This window comes from Electrophorus electricus, chromosome 1, assembly GCF_041902795.1.
Source record: "Electrophorus electricus isolate QZ-2024a chromosome 1, ASM4190279v1, whole genome shotgun sequence".
Taxonomy (NCBI): domain Eukaryota; kingdom Metazoa; phylum Chordata; class Actinopteri; order Gymnotiformes; family Gymnotidae; genus Electrophorus; species Electrophorus electricus.
Genome location: NC_137497.1, coordinates 11,832,968 through 11,847,152, shown reverse-complemented (window position 1 = coordinate 11,847,152; position 14,185 = coordinate 11,832,968).

Below are 14,185 nucleotides of genomic sequence, written 5' to 3'. Positions count from 1 at the left end.
GTACAGGTGTGTGCAGGCATGGCCATAAACATATACTCCCAAGTCACGTGGCGGGCCAAACCCTGTGACTCGCGGGAGGCGAACGTTCTGTGACAGCAGCCACACTCATACACACACAAGCATAGTGCAACTCTGTGTTTACGCATCAATGATTGAATGTGCAAGTGCATGTATATGCAAGTTTAAATTATTATGCACAAATGTAAGTAGTAGGCTATTTATGTGAAAATGTTTCATATGTATGTGCAAGTACAGTTTCCCTGATTTCTCTTTAAACAGGCCCTCATAGTTCAGCAGTAATGAGGCTAGTTAGATTTTGCTCAGAATTAAGTACACTTTGGAATGTTATATGTATCACAGTCTCCGTTGGTGAGCCATACATGGTTAATCAATCCAGGTTGAGGAACCTGTTAGAGTCGCTGCATTAATGACATATCTGTTTGCATTGTCATTGGGAATCCCATGAACACCTTTACAGATCAGTCTGTGGAAAGACACTGAAGAGGACAGATCGAACAATGAGGCGTTTCTGGAGCTGGTGTGCTGGCGGTATCGAGAATGAATATATTGATACAAAGGAGGTGGAATCCAGGAGAGACTTAATAAAGAAAAGCAAAAGAGGAAAGCAGAAGTGGAATCTAAAAAAATTGAAGATAGAGTGGAAAAAACGTCCTACAGTTGGTATGGATATTTGATTATTTTTTCTGCTTTTTGGCCTTGCCTTTCTAAAAGGATTAATTTAAATCTCATGTATAAAAAAACAGTAAACTAAATAATCTTTACAATAAGGGACAAAAACTGACTTATTGAAAATGCTTTTATCCTTTGATCAGCGATGACTAAAACTCTCATTTAAAATATGCAACACCACTTAGTGCAGTATTAGTGCATTATTAATCTATTACAAGGTTTTAGGCTCATCAGGCTGTATGTAGTACATACAATATGTGTTCTATATATATCCAGAAGTAATGATACTTGCTCCGGCAGATTTGAAGATGGCCCATGAACGGACTGAAAGGACTGTGGCAGCATGTCTGAGTGAAGTGACTGATGGATATGACTTGTTCAGATCAGCCAGGACCAAGCAGAGATACTCTATGGCACCTGCTTCACCAGCCCTGAAAAGGGTCAACAAAGACACCAAACCAGGTGTGGATACAAAGCAGTCAGCCATCTTCCCTCTAGGGCCAAGAGAACATGAGTGGCTTGTGAAGTGTGCTGCAGGACAGCAGGATCAAATCTGCCAGCTTCTGCTCCAGGACATCAAGCTGGCAGAGAAGAGAAACTTCATTTCTGGCTTCACAGTACTTTACTGGGCTGCTAAACAAGGAAACAGTGAAATGGTGCGCAAGATCCTTCTTCTTTCACAGCAAGGTGGGCCAGGGGTTGACGTTAACATCAAGAGCTACGACGGCTACACCCCACTACACATGGCTGCTATTCACAGCCATGACTCAGTCCTGAGTGTTCTGGTGCGTGATTATGGTGCCAACTGCAACATATGTGACAACAGTGGCAAAAAGCCCTATCAGTACTTACACAAGGACGCCTCACCCAAGGTGAGAGAGATGCTCAGAGACCCTCACGCTGCGGATTACAAGCCCTCAGGCCATGAGCATCACTTTTCCAATCCATCCAAAGGGCTCAGCACTTTGAGTAAACTATTTCAGTCCAAGCACAGAAAAATACTCAGATGCGGATCAAGATTCCACTCAGGCTTGAAGCAGCTTGACCAGCCTTGACCAAGATGAGGACAGGATAGACTATACATTAATTTCCAGAATGTTTCCATACAATGAATTTCCCAAATTAAATAGCATATCCTCAAACAAACATTTTCTCTAATTTGTCTTTCACTCCTGATTTTGAATGTGATCAAAACCTTAAGCTTTGAAATAAATCATTTGCACATACATGTTTGAAATATTGCATAGTCATATCTGCCTTGAACCATTATCTGTTTTCTTTGAATATTCTCTAATGTTTTGTCTTTGAGTAATGAAATGTTTTTGAGGTCCTTCTTCAGCTGTGCAAGCAAAGTGCTTCTGAATTAGTAGTAGGAGAAGCCAGATAATATATGAAAAATTAGTAGTGTGCTTTATATTGTTTGTAAGAACTCTTCCTTTGTATTTATAAATGTGCTCAGGTGAAATTAGTGTGATAAAAATTTGCTCTTGTGTTCCAGTTGTTTTGTTTCCCCTCTTTCTGTTCTATATTCTATATAATGTACTATATCGAATTAATTTATGTTTTGTAAGGTAACTCGAGCTAAATGCCTGACACAATCAAAGCCTGAGAGAAAGAAGCTATAAATTTGCATGAACAGATCTGTTGAGCCTTTCCTTCTTATGCCACCCCTGAGATCAGTAGTTAAAAACAGATTTCAGCAGTCATTTTAAATAGAAGTAACTTCAAGTCTAGAACCTCTCACAAGAAGAATTTTGTACTTAGAATAACATCTTATTTTATATGTTTGTCAGATACCCAGTTTGTTAGTCTGTCTAAACTCGATTCATTTGCTCTTCACCATTCAGTCAACTTAAGGTTATCTTCTTTTGGCATTGGTAGAATTTGGATTAGTACTGTTTGGCCGACAGTAATCACCTGATTATATCACCTGATATAATGACCTAAATAACTGTTGCAGCTAGGATTAGTAAGCACAACATCCAAACAGTGTCACCTGAAGTCCAGGTTTACCATGCTCTGTTGTGGCCTTGACAGTATGCATAAGTGAACAGTACCATTAGGTGCACTAAGCCTAGTGGGTTAATTTGGCCTCCTGTTTCTCATGTGACGCTGGAGTGTGAGGTTGGCTGACTGACTCTCTCCGATGGGTCACATCAATCCAAACTTTCACTTTCATTGCACATCTGCCATCATTAGGTGCTGCACCGGGCCACATGAAACCCATCCAGGGGAGTAGGTGCCATGCACAAAGTCATACACACATACACACACACATACAGTGTAAAGTTTATTCGATGTAGCAATTTTGTGTAAGTGCCATTGTCGACTTTAGTTCACATTTCTCTCTATAATAAATGACTGCAGCATGCAATGTGATAGATGAGGGGCAGGGTTACAGGCAGCCCCGCAGGCCCGACAGGGAGTCATCACTGGGATCAAACTCAGCTCAATCTCCTGCCCTGTACACAACTCCAGTGGCCAGCCAAGATTTGCTCAACACAAAGCACACACAGCACCCAAGATTAGTATGAGGAAATGTTTGACTGTGAATCAGCCCGTAATGTAGCATCAGCAAAACTCTACATCTAAGGGAAAAGAATAAAAGAAAAGAAAAAGAAAAAAGACAAAAGGTTATATACTCCTCTGTAAATCCGGAAAGAATAGGGTTTAAGAACAATGTGAGGTCTTTCACTTCTCTCGTGCCAATCTCCTAGGTGTAGGTTCCACTAGCTTTTGCTGTTATTCTTTATATCTATGAAATACTTGTTAGACAGAACTACATATATGCATTAGTTGGGGAAAACAGTACAGTCTTTGGTAAATGTAGCTTTAAAATTGTCATGTAGCTTATACCAGGCATAAATCAAGCATTCACGTATATGCCAACCATTCAAGAAAATATTCAACCATGTTCCTGCATTGACCAATGGAGCCCATGAGATGAAACTGGAAAACACAGCAGGCATCGATCTGCAAATCAATTCTTCTTTATATAAAATAGGATAAAGCATGCGTTTCCATTGGACTTCCATTACATTTCCAAGAAGTCATCGCTACGGAAATGCATTTGTGGTTAATTATGTGCGCTTATTTGAAAAAGTAGCAAAAGAAGAGCCTTTCTAAAGAATATACATAAAGCCCAAGAGAGAAAAAACAATTATTTACATCAAAGTTGGAGCTTGATTCACACTCCACACCCACTACGGTTGCCAGGAAGACCCATCGCGCTGCAAATACATAAAGCACATTCATCAAAATGACAACACAACCCAGTGCAAATTCAGAAAACTTACACAATTTCAGAAATGCTGCAAATCCAGTCACAACACAATGGAAGTTTGCCACAACAACAGAATGGCTGTTTGCAGAGGACACGGGGAGGAGATGGACTTCTGAGATCAGCGCCAAGTCTTTTGGAAGTGAAAAGTAAGTTTTTTGGTTACCATGGTTTTATTATGATATACGTGATACAGAATGAAAGACCGACCTATTCGTGCATATTTATTTATGCTGGGCTGTAGGCAGCCTTAAAAATGATGATTAAAATCCAAAATACCTACAATTATATTGTTATTTATTTCAAATCACATTTTGTATGCATGTAGCTATAAACATCACACTTCAGATAAGATAAGAACAAGATAGTTGACCAGCATGAGCAATAACCAAACTGGTCAACCAGTATAATCAGATTTGACCAGTATGACCATGCTGATTATACTGCTTGAATAGCTTGGTCAAGTTGTTTATGCTGCTGGACCCACTGTCCAGTTGGAAATTGTAGCTAAACCATCAAACTTGAACCAAAACATAGCCTTTGCTGGTCTACCAGTTTAATCAGCTGGTTTAACTGCATAAGGTACATCTATTGCCTGGATGTCCAGCTTTTCAACTATCTTGACCATCATTGACCAGATTAGTTCATCTGACAGCAGCAAATTATCTGGATTTTGTAGCTAGGGCTGTAGCATGCCTGTTACTGAGGTCCAGTTTACCATAGATATATACAAATCTAACAGTGCAAGCATAATAACAGCAAAGTAATAACCTAATTTAGAATTTAAAGAAACATTAGAATTCATGAAAGAGAATGTCCCCACAATTTGTACATCCTAAATACATCACCTGTTCATTGCAGCATGTTTGGTCAGCGTACTCTCAAGAGAGAGATAGTATTTGCTAACCGTCAAAAATGATTTATTGCCTGATTTGATTGATTAATTTGACAACTGTGGCCAGAAACATCTTCTCAAGTCATGTGGTGGGACTCGGGCTTCAGCTCCGCCCTCCTCCTGGTCGTTGCAGTGCCCTTCGGTCCTCCTTGGCCCAGGCTAAACAGCCTCAATAAATTCCTGGGGGTGTTCCCATCCGCTTTCGGAGAAGACCCGGACAGCAGTCGCTGTCCTCTCCCCAATGCAGGGTGGGGGTGCCTACACACCTCCTGCTAGGAAATCCGTTTTTTGCCGCAGAAGCTTGCATCCTGTGTATGTTGGTCATTCTGTGACGTGGTAGCCTAAGTGCCGAAGGGCTTGGAGCAGGATGCACAGACTTCCTCGACATGGACGAACATTTATTCCAACACAACATAAAGGACAAATGTGGCACTCACGTGAAAAACAATGAACATGAGCACACTAAACGCTAACGACTTTTAACATTTAACATGATAATTAAACAAACAGTCAAGCCTCGATACATAGTTACAAACACGCTACACTAACAATGACCAACAGACTGCCAGCTTGACATGAGTTTAAATACACAGACAAGACGAGGTACAGGTGTGTGCAGGCGTGGCCACAAACATCCTCCCAAGTCATGTGGTGGGCCAAACCCCGTGACTCACAGGAGACGAGCGTTCTGTGACACCTCAAAATAGTTTTATTGACTTAAAAAAAATTATTTAATTGAGAAATAGTCAAGTGATTAAAGTGAATAAAAGTTATGAGTCTTAAATGAGTACGTACCACCCAGTCTTTAATGTTCACTCTGCTCCGCTGCCAGTCATGTACTGATACTCAAACATGCATATGGGTCTCAGTTGTCTCTCTCTCTCTCTCTCTCTCTCTCTCTCTCTCTCTCTCTCTCTCTCTCTCTCTCTCTCTCTCTCTCTCTCTCTCTCTCTCTCTCTCTCTCTCTCTCTCTCTCTCTCTCTCTCTCTCTCTCTCTCTCTCTCTCTCTCACTTACTCACCCATCCCACTCTCTCCCATTGGCTGATTCTCTAAGAAGTCACACCTCCTCACAAGTCCTCCTCACTACCATGCAGTAAAAACTTTCTGACAAAATTGATATAAGGTGTCCTTCTGCCTAAAATCAAACTCCTCCAAGAGTCAGGACTAGGCCAGAAAGATCAAATTTTGCCACCTTTTTTTCCCTACCCAACCAACCGGTCTGACCAATCCTGTGCAGCGTGCAACTCCTCCCACAAAACCAGACCCTCATACCCGCTCATTCAAGTTTAGTTGTACCCCCAATGTTTGAGTAGGAATCTTTGAAATAATTCTTTAATAATGAAATAATGTGATTAAAGAAAATTAACGTTTTCAGTCTCATACACCAGCTTTTCTCCACTTTCTCTGTCTGTTCAGTGTCCTCTCTGACACACACTCTGCAGTGAGAGGTCATTGATTCATTCATTCTCTCTCTCTCTCTTTTTTTCTCTCTCTCTCTCTCTCTCACACACACACACACACACACAGAGACACACCTCTCCCCAACACCTCTTCACATCTTATCTGCCATATGTACTCAAACAGGGCAATGAGCAAACTTTTCAGAAAACATCACAAAGTTTCCATTTATTTATTTTTTCTCTGATCTCTAACCAATGTGGTTACTCTATAAGTTTTATCACACAAGGTTTTTGTCCGTTATCACACGTTGTACTCTTTCCACTTTCAGTGCATTCCACAACTGAGAGAGGTGTTGGAGGGAGGGACGTAATTTACAACTTTTATCCAAAAACCATCTCTTTCCCCACCAACTTTTTCTTAAAGCCGTATATTCAGTACTTCACTCCTTTAGGTCACAGCCGTAATTGTAAGCGATACATCTGAAAACTGCCAAGTCGTGCGAACGAACATGTCCATGGATCAACCGTTATCCATTTTTTTTAATCAGCAGGTAAGCAATTCAGTAATGCCTAACTAATTCATGCTAAACCTTATATTAGTATAAGTTACTAAAAAGGCTGACGTGTATTTAGCTATTTATTTAGCTAATGGTTGAAATACTTTATCGTGCGTTGTATGATTTAACTCGGTGGGGATTAGCGTCGTAATTAAATTTAGGTCTAGATAAAACATTTTAACAAACAATACGCATTATCTGCAAGCTATCGTAACTATTCTTTTGCAAGCTATCTAGGAAAGGATATTGTCAATGTCTTTATTCTGATTGGCCAATATGTAATATGACCGCTGTGCCATAGAGTACGTGAAACATTTTGATCGATTAAAACTCTTTTGATTGACGGCTATTCTTATTCTCAGGGCTAGCTAAATAGAAAAACTTTAACTTTGAAGTCGGTGAATCTGTTTACTTAAATTAACCAATACATGACGTAACATCAATGCGGTGTTGGTATAAAATAATACGATCGTGGTGATCTTTTCTACTCATGGTCTATAATTCTGTTCTATGTATTTCTATAGTTTCCAACGTTCACTTCCTTGACTCTGAGGAGAGAATTGCCGACCAAGTTAATTTCTTATTTGTGAACTTTTATACATTTTAATTTTATGCATTTGTTTTGTTTACATTTTTTGTTACCTTTTATTTGCAGATATAAGGACACAAGCTAATGAAACAGTTCATATATCGAATGAGTTATTACAAGGTAATCTTTTCTAGAGTGCGTCTACCATATGGTAAAACTCCGCTTTATGTCTAAAGGTTTATGCAGTGCGTTAATTTGTCACACAGAGGCAGAGGGGGTGAATCCCTCTACCGTCATCCACTATTCATCACTATTCATCAAACCCTCTGGCGGAGCACACAAATATTTCACCTTGTACAACCGGCAACGTCTATAGAAACGTATACAGAGGTCACTGTGGCTTATAAGATACATCTAAATATCTCTATGCCTATTCATGCTGTTCAACCACATTAACCTGTAGGCCACCATCTCTACGTAAGTATATTTTTAAAAGCGTGTTTATTAATCACATTTATACTAGAATAATTGGATCAATTTTTTTTAAGATGGCTCGGACGACAGGGATAAGGAGTTGAGTCTGTTCGACTGGGAGGCTGAGCGGTCTAGACCATGTGAGTGGTCTAGACCTGAAATTAATTATGACACTAAGCCCCACCGAGTTAAATCATACAACGCATGATGAAGTATTTCAACCATTAGCTAAATAAATAGCTAGATACATGCCAGCCTTTTTAGTAACTTATACTAATATGTTTTAACATGAACGGATAAAAAAAGAACGTACCTGTTGAAAACATGTAAGCCATGTCCATGTTCATTTGGAGGTCTTGACAGATGTATCGCTTACAATTACAACTATAAACTAAAGGAGTGAAGTACTGTAAAACACCGCTTTAAGAAAAGAAGTGTAGGTGTAGAAAAAAAATGTTTTTTGTATAAAAGCTGTAAATTACAATCCACCCCTCCCCAACACCACTCTCAGATGTAGAATGCACTGAAAAATGTTAAGGGCCCAAACTGTGATAACGGACAAGAACCTTGTGTGATAAAACTTATAAAGTAACCACATTTGTTTAGAGATTGCAGAAAAAAATAAATAAATGGAAACATTGTGATGTTTTCTGAAAAGTTTGCTTATTGCCCTGTTTGAGTACATCTGGCAAATAAGATTTGAAGAGGTGTTGGGGAGAGGTGTGTGTCTGTGTGTGCGCGAGAGAGAGAGAGAGAGAGAGAGAGAGAGAGAGAGAGAGAGAGAGAGAGAGAGAGAGAGAGAGAGAGAGAGAGAGAATCAGCGATCCCTGACTGTAGAGTGTGTGTCAGGTCAGAGAGGATACTAAACAACATAGAAAGTGGATAAAAACTGGTGTAGTATAAGACTGAAAACTTAAATTTTCTTTAATCACAATAATACTTCTCAATTAAAGGAACCTCTTTTAAACAGGGCTGGTTGGTTGGGTACAAAGAAAAAAAGCACCAAAATTTTATCTTTCTGGCCTAGTTCTGACCCTAGGAGGGATTTGGTTTTGGGAGGGGATTTCCTGCATGGTGGTGTTAATGGGGGGGGGGGGTGACTTCTTAGAGAATCAGCCAATGGGAGAAGAGTGGGATGGGTGAGTGAGTGGGTGAGTGAGTGAGAGAGAGAGAGAACCGAGACCCATACGCATGTTTGAGTATCAGTACATGACCGGCAGCTAAGCAGAGCAGACATCAAAGACTGGGTGGAACGTAATCGTTTAAGACTGTAACTTTTATTAACTTTAATCACCTGAATATTTCACAATTAAAGAAAAATTTGTCAATAAAACGATTTTGAGGATCCTTCATTGTGTTTTAATGTATTTTCATATAATATTGCCACATTATATATTATATATATATATATATATATATATATATATATATATATATATATATAAATATTAAATATGTGGAGGGGCAAATCAAATCAAGCAATAAATAATTTTTTTGACAGTTTGTAAATTCCATTATCAGACTATATTCACTATTACATTACATAATGAACTAACCTATAACTCACTTACTCTAGTTAGTACACTGAGAGCACATTATCAGACTATATTCAATATTACATTATGTTACATAATGAACTAACCTGTAACTGTCATCAAGGTTCACTTTCATCATATTAACCCTAAGACATCACAAGTCAGCTGCAGATATTTATCTAATAAATAATAAATCAATTACATTTACTGCTGTGTACACACTTACTAAAAGACGCACACAGCTCTTCACACAACACAGACTAACTGGAAATCCAGGCAGAACCCTCTTAACTTCTCCAGTACTGAACGTTGTTCTTCTTCAACCTGAACTGCGCTGAGCAGAACTGCGTCCGTCACGTCATCAGTCTTTCATACATAACTTAGCCAGCTAGCTGCGGATCACAACACACAATAAACACACCTGAAAAGGTCCTGCTGTGTAAACTAACTAGTATTTATGAACATGGGACACTGTGCAGCTGGAGCCACTGTTGAATTAGCTGTAGTCACCAGTGTGTAACACAGATGTTAACAAACAGCGCTGAAGGCACAAACGTGAGCTGGACACTGAAGGGCTGTAGGACACATGAACGCTAACTAGCTAATAGCAGAAAGCTAACTAGCCTGATAGCTAATGCCTGCCCTACGCTTCAGTTCAATCTTTGGCAAACTCCACACCTAAAGACACATTTACCTTTACGTATGCACCTATTAACCCGTCATCACAATATTTAGGATAAGTTCACTGAGTATCTGTTCAAAAATAGCTAACATTTCTTACCTGCGCGCTGAGTTGTCCTGTTGGACGCATCGTAAGCAGATATTATGCTGCCCTCACAGAGCTCCATGAAGTGAGAAACCTCACACTGTAAAGTGTCTGTTAATCATTTAAACTGAAACAACACGTTTCCTAAACTTTTTAGTTGGAATACAGTGTTGTATTTTTAAAGTTCAAAATCAAGACTTGAAGTTTCCGTTTTAAAAATGAGTTTATTTTCAAAATAATAAAACTATTTGGCCGGATGTGGCTCAATCTCAGGAAACATTGAAGCTATGGATTAACCATGAGGAACTATGGTGCCGCTGCAATACGCGCTATGGCCACTACATTTAGCTGACACTTTTATCCAAAGCGACTTACAGTTATGACTGATTACAGCTTGAGCAGTTGAGGGTTAAGGGCCTTGCTCAGGGGCCCAACAGTGACAACTGGTGGGGCTTTACCCAGCAACCTTCCAATTATAAGTCAAGTATCTTATCCACTGAGCTACCACTGCCACATGGTCATCTTGCACTCAGGACATACAGACTATTGGGAGTTGTGCACTAAGCGTTTGAGGCTTGTGTTTTAAGTGTGAGGAAATGCAGAATAAAAAGAGTTGAACTTAATACACATTATGGCCACTAGATGGAGACAGTATTCCTCTCTCGTCAACAATGAGAGCTTGTTGGCATCAGTGAAAGTGACTTTAGATAAAGTAGCTTGTAGGTTCTAAATTCTAAATTACAGCTAGAAACAACAACTTACAACCTTTACTGTGTCATAACACACACACACACACACACACACACACACACACACACACACACACACACACACACACACACACACACACACACACACACTAACTTTAATATAAAATATACACACTCCAGTCTATAAAAGTGCTATATACAATAAATATTGTACTTGTATACTTACTTACTATTTACCAATGCCTGATTAAAAAGATGCCCTCACACTCTCTCACACTCGTCTTCTATGTTGGCCACTCGGTCTTTCCTTTATCTCAGAACGGTGTCCATTAAACACTCAGTACTTCACTCCCATTCCAGTCTAACTCCTCCTTGTCAGGGAAACATAACGATATTGTGGGTGTTACCCCAGAATGGGTGGAGAGGTTCACTTCACTCTGGCCCCAGAGCTAAAATGCTAACAGCTCCCCTGAGGTGTTCAGCCCATGGTTCAGAGTCAAAAGATAACAACCAGACCTGCTGAACTGGTTTCTGGTAATGAAAACTGCTGTGGGCAAATTACAAACTGTTATTCAGAACTTGAACTGAAGCTAAATCCTAGGTGCTCATTCTTTGTACCCCTCCAATGTCTCTCTCTCTTTCTGTACCCCCCATGTCTCTCTCTCTCTCACACACACGTGACAGCAGCACTACACCCTGATGGATCTCTCTCTGTCTCACACAGCACATGTTGATAGAAAGTGTTTCATTCTTTTTTGAACTCAAGCATCTAAACTGCTTTCTGGTGATGACAACTGGTTGTGTCTGAGTTCCAAACAGAACCTAAACAGAAAAATCCCCTGTAAGAATGAATACCTACACTGTTAGTGTAGTGACCTGAAGTGCTAAATGTGTAAGGGTTGGCACCAGGCTGAGGCTCCCGCCGGCCACCAGAGGGAGGCCTCGTGTCAGGAACACCACTAATCAGGCTCAACGCCCAACAGCTGGGGGTAGACCTTATATAAGCCCAGTGACCCACACATTCAGTGCTTGGTCTTTGCCAAAGTTCTGAGCCAAGCTCCTAGCTGGTACCTTCAGGTATTGAGGTCTGTGTGCCCTCATGCTACGCCTTACTTCTGTGCTGCGAGAGTGTTCGTGTTTTTACACGTCCCCTCCCCTCTCCAGTTTTCCCTCTTTTGCTAGACCTTGCTTCTGTGCTGCGAGGGTGTTCGTGTTTTTACACGTCCCCTCCCCTCTCCAGTTTTCCCCTCTCAAGTCTGTCTCTCTCCTGAGGCTTCCCTTAGCCATTCAAGTTCTTCCCTGTTTTCTGGTGTTGTTTGGGAAGTTTGTTTGGATTGTTTGGATTTGCCATGGCATCCTTTGTTCTCCCTTTTGCCATGCTCGGCATGGTGCTTCGTTTTTTCCTTTTGTTTTACCTGGTCCAAGACCGAACTGTTCTGCACACAGGCCCACCATTATTAAAGCCCAGTAGGCTGTTGGTGGCATCAGCTAGCCGAAGTGGGTTCGAGCCCGCCTTACAGAATGAACACCTACATTGTTATTGTAGTGATGTGAAGTGCTGACATTACACATCTAATGTTATCTGAACACTTGCACAGTGATAGTAACACCTGCAGTGTTAATACACCTCTTACAGTATTCATGGTGTTTACATATTTGTATTGTTGTCTGTCTCTGTGCTCATGTTTGTTTCCCTCTTGTTTTCTGGATCTGATTCCATGTTTGTTGCTGTGTCTTCTGGTCCCAACATGTCTGTTCATATATCATCCTTCTGTTCCCAACACACACATAGAGGGAGATATGGTATAAACACACACACACACACACACACACACACAGAGGGAGATATGGTATAAACACACACACACACAGAGGGAGATATGGTATAAACACACACACACAGAGGGAGATATGGTATAAACACACACACACAGAGGGAGATATGGTATAAACAAACACACACAGAGGGAGATATGGTATAAACAAACACACACAGAGGGAGATATGGTATAAACACACACACACACAGAGGGAGATATGGTATAAACACACACACACACACACACAGAGGGAGCTATGGTATAAACACACACACAGAGGGAGCTATGGTATAAACACACACACAGAGGGAGCTATGGTATAAACACACACACAGAGGGAGCTATGGTATAAACACACACACAGAGGGAGCTATGGTATAAACACACACACAGAGGGAGCTATGGTATAAACACACACACAGAGGGAGCTATGGTATAAACACACACACAGAGGGAGCTATGGTATAAACACACACACAGAGGGAGCTATGGTATAAACACACACACACACACACACACAGAGGGAGCTATGGTATAAACACACACACAGAGGGAGCTATGGTATAAACACACACACACACACACAGAGGGAGATATGGTATAAACACACACACACACACACACACAGAGGGAGATATGGTATAAACACACACACACACACACACAGAGGGAGATATGGTATAAACACACACACACACACACAGAGGGAGATATGGTATAAACACACACACACAGAGGGAGATATGGTATAAACACACACACACACACAGAGGGAGATATGGTATAAACACACACACACACAGAGGGAGATATGGTATAAACACACACACACACAGAGGGAGATATGGTATAAACACACACACACACACACAGAGGGAGCTATGGTATAAACACACACACACAAACACACAGAGGGAGCTATGGTATAAACACACACACAGAGGGAGCTATGGTATAAACACACACACAGAGGGAGCTATGGTATAAACACACACACAGAGGGAGCTATGGTATAAACACACACACACACACACAGAGGGAGCTATGGTATAAACACACACACAGAGGGAGCTATGGTATAAACACACACACACACACACAGAGGGAGCTATGGTATAAACACACACACACACACACACACACAGAGGGAGCTATGGTATAAACACACACACACACAGAGGGCGATATGGTATAAACACACACACACACAGAGGGCGATATGGTATAAACACACACACACACAGAGGGCGATATGGTATAAACATACACACACACAGAGGGCGATATGGTATAAACATACACACACACAGAGGGAGATATGGTATAAACACACACACACAGAGGGAGATATGGTATAAACATACACACACAGAGGGAGATATGGTATAAACACACACACAGAGGGAGATATGGTATAAACACACACACACACATGCACACAGAGGGAGATATGGTATAAACACATACACACACAGAGGGAGATATGGTATAAACACACACACACAGAGGGAGATATGGTATAAACACA